Here is a 3,933-nt window from a genome sequence, read left to right as displayed (position 1 = left end):
CAACCTTCCAAGTAGCCAGAATTACAGGCATGTGCTACCACGCCCGGCTGATTTTTTAATTTTATTGTAGAGATGAGGTCTCGCTGCCCAGGCAGGTCTTGAACTCGCGGGCTCAGGCAATCCACTCACCTCAGCCTCCCAAAGGCGCGGGATTACAGGCTGAGCCACCAAGCCCGGCTCAAAAAATTGTTTTAAACAATTAGGTTGGGCACGGCACACACCTGTAGCCCCAGCTACTCAGGTGGCTGAGGCAGAAGGATCGTTTGAGCCCAGGAGTTGTAGACTACAGTGAGCTGTGATCCCACTACTGTACTCCAGCCTGGGCTTCAGAGCAAGGCTCTGAGAAAGAAAGAAAGAAGAAACAAAGAAAGAAGGAAGGAAGGAAGGAAGGAAGGAAGGAAGGAAGGAAGGAAGGAAGGAAGGAAGGAAGGAAGAAAGAAAGGGGGGCTTGGTCATGAGCCAGCTGAGCAGGACCAGAAGGCCACAAGGAGCCTTGCTATGTCAGGCCTGCTTGATCAACTCTCGAAAAAAAGAATGACAGCCTGCTTGTCTCCTAGGGAAGTCTGCAGGGAAGCCCTTGACTTAACACTGGGAGCCCAACTCCCAGGCCAGCCAGCACTGTGACCCCACATTCCTGGCACACGACACCCACAGGAGCACTGCTCAGGGATTCCACTGGCTAAGGGTCAATCTGGTCTGGCTTCCCTGCAGAAGACCTGGAAAGGAGATACATCTGGACGGTGGAAAGCCCATCTACTTTGAGTTTCTACAGATGGGGCCGTGACTCTGTCCCACCAGCTGTGTGACCTTGAGCAAATGACACCCTCTCTGAGTCTCAGCTTTCTTTCCTGCTACATGGGGAAATAAAATATGGTGGGGGATAGAAATAATATGTGTAAAGTGTGGGACCTGCACTGACAGAGTGTTCCCTGCCCAGAATGGATCTGGTAACCCACTCCTGCCAATGACCAGGGCCATGGGAACAGGAGTCAGGGAGACTGTTCCGAATTTAACATAAGAATGTTCTCAGGGATGCTGTTTGTTAGTCTCATGTTCCTGACCTCACAACAAATACTTCCGTGAGGTCATCACCATAGTCACAAAACCTACTCTTTAAGAATGATGCAGACTAACCGTGGGGACTCCCTATGCCACCCCAGTCAGTGTGTTCCCCTCAGACACGCCTCGCCTGCTGTACTCCACTCCAGGAATCTGCCTGTCTGGAGAGGTGGGAGAAAGAGGCTCACTCCTGCTGAGGTAATTGCATCTTCTATCCCCAATTCATCATGGCCCTCCTTGGAGACTACTGCTTTTTTTTTTTTTTTTGATAACGGCGTTATTGAGATATAATTTGCATACCATACAATACACCCATTAAAATTGTGCAGGGCAGGCCATGCTTGGTGGCTCAGCCTGTAATCCCACGCCTTTGGGAGGCCGAGGTGAGTGGATTGCCTGAACCCACGGGTTTGAGACCAGCTCAGGCAACTTGGCGAGACCTTGTCCCTACAATAAATCAAAAATGAGCCGGGTATGGTAGCACGCACCTGTAGTTTCAGCAACTTGGAAGGCTGAGGCGGAAGGATCGCCGGAGCCCAACAGGTCAAGGCTGCGGTGGCCGGGAGCGTGCCACGACACTCTAGTCTGGGCAACAGAGTGAGACTCCAACTCAATAAATAAATAAATAAATAAAGTGTGCAATGCAGTAACCTTTAATTATTCACAGATGTGTGTAACTTCCCTGCAACCAACCTTAGGATATTTTATCACCCTAAAAAGAAATGTTCCACCCGTAGCATCTCCATTCCCCCTCCCAAGCCCCTGAAATCCATTAGCCTCATTCCTTTTTTTTCTTTTTCTTTTTTTTTCAAGTCAGGCACTCACCCTGTCCCTCAGGCTGGAGTTGCAGTGGTGTGATCACCTCTCACTGCAGCCTCAACCTCCTGGGCTCAGGTGATCCTTCTATCTCATCCTCTGGAGTAGCTGGGTCTACAGGCGTGCACCACCACATATGGTTAATTCTTTGATTTTTGTAGAGATGAGGTCTCACTATTGTTGCCCTAGTCTGGTCTCAAACTCCTGGGCTCAAGCAATCCTGCCACCTTGGCCTACCAAAGTGCTGTGCCACTGCGCCTGGCTGTCCAGAATCTTAAATGCTCCAGGGCAGCTGCTGTCTTGGCGGAGGTCTCAACAATCCCATGTGACTTAAGAGCAGAGGGTATATCAAATGCCCAATATTAAAGATAAGAAAACAAGACAAGAGAAGGGGAGAGTGACCACAGCCCAATAACAGACAATGCTGTCTGAACAACATCCCAACCAGCAACATTTTGGCAATGGTGAAGATCTGGATGTTGTAGAGGAGTGTTCTGAGCACTGACTTCATCTGCCCTTGGCTAAAGAGAGTACAGAGGAAGAGAGAACATCACTGACAGCGTGGACTGGCCTGGCACTACCAGCTGGTGGCTAGGAGCTGTCCTTGGTCTTAAACATGAGCTGTTTTGAGGAGCACCAACCCCAGGCAGCGCCATGATGTGTCAAGACAAAACAAGGTCAACCCACAATAATGTCTGAACTCCAACAAAAACAAGAATATTTTCCAAATCACAAACATGACCAAGTATCCCCCTAGCCTGGCTAACATGAATGACCACTGCTTCTTTACCAAAGCTTTAGCTTTGCTTCATTCCTCCTGCCTTCTGGACAAGGTTTATGAAAACACCCATCATAGGATACTCCCGCTCCCTGAAAGCGTCCCATCCAGAACAAAGCTCAGCTTCCCTTCACACCCCTTCCCAATCACCTAACACAAGCCCAAACCTTGTAAGTCCTTCTATTTTTTTTTTTCAGATTGGAAAACATAGTTTTTTAGAAAGTAGATTAGAGAGCGAGAGAGGAGATTTACCTCCCAAGATTGGGGAGGGGGCCAAATCTTAGGGAAAAGCATGGCCCGGCCATAGCTTAAGGAAAGCATGACAGGATCAGAGCTTAACAAAAACCTGGCAACCCAAACCCTGTAAGACCTTCTAACCATCTCTCATGAGATGCCCCTCCGTTCCCCATTGTACTATAGGTCCTAAAATTTCAGGGGCTGTCTTGACATCCTTGAGCCTCATAGGGCCCCAAAGGTCTAACTCACCCTCACCAGATATACCACCCACCCCCAGCAGGACAGGCTCCCACCGCAACAGCTGCCCAGTCAGCCACACCAGCTGCACCCCACCTGGTCCTCAGTCTCATGGACTTCCATCCCCCACCAGCCCTGGGAAATATTCAAACAAACCAATCACATCCTCCTGTAGGAACCAGGGATGTCTCACCCTCTTGTCACTACAAAGTTTGCTTCCCGAAGCCCCTGGTGGTTCCCTCTGAGAGCCACCCCCATGGAACTCTGCACAGCGTGCTATGTCTCCTCTCCCAAACTGTCCTTTATGTGACTATAACAGATGTGGATCCCATCTGCCCCATGTCAGGTGCCAAGGGTTTGGTTATCTTTTGTTACGGGGAGCAGAGAATCCCACTTTCCCTAATGGAGTTCACAGGAGGTGATCGGAATACCCGTGGTGTGTGTCCTCCTTTGCTGCAATGAGTCAATGAGCACAAGTTTCTTCAACTACAGGTAGGCTCCTGGTAGTCTTGGATGGAGGGGACTGACCCTGCAAACTCAGGGAAACCTTCCACCGGTGTGAATTTTTTGGATTTGGGAATTGCAGACTAGGGACTGCGGATGAATTATCATGAAACTGTAAGCAAGAGTTCTCCAGGCAGGAGAGAGAAAGTAAGGGGAAATTGCTACTAGTTTAGTGCAGTAACAAGGCTGGGCAGGCAAGCCCAGGGCCAAATCAAGAGATCACCCTTACGCCTTCCAAAAAATTATGAGAGACAGAATTTTCAGCAATTCTTGGTCATGTGTAGCCAGGCTAGGTAACTGTG

Source organism: Carlito syrichta, unplaced genomic scaffold, assembly GCF_000164805.1.
Source record: "Carlito syrichta isolate Samal-C Ts95f unplaced genomic scaffold, Tarsius_syrichta-2.0.1 Scaffold303189, whole genome shotgun sequence".
Classification (NCBI taxonomy): domain Eukaryota; kingdom Metazoa; phylum Chordata; class Mammalia; order Primates; family Tarsiidae; genus Carlito; species Carlito syrichta.
This window is presented reverse-complemented; position numbering follows the sequence as displayed.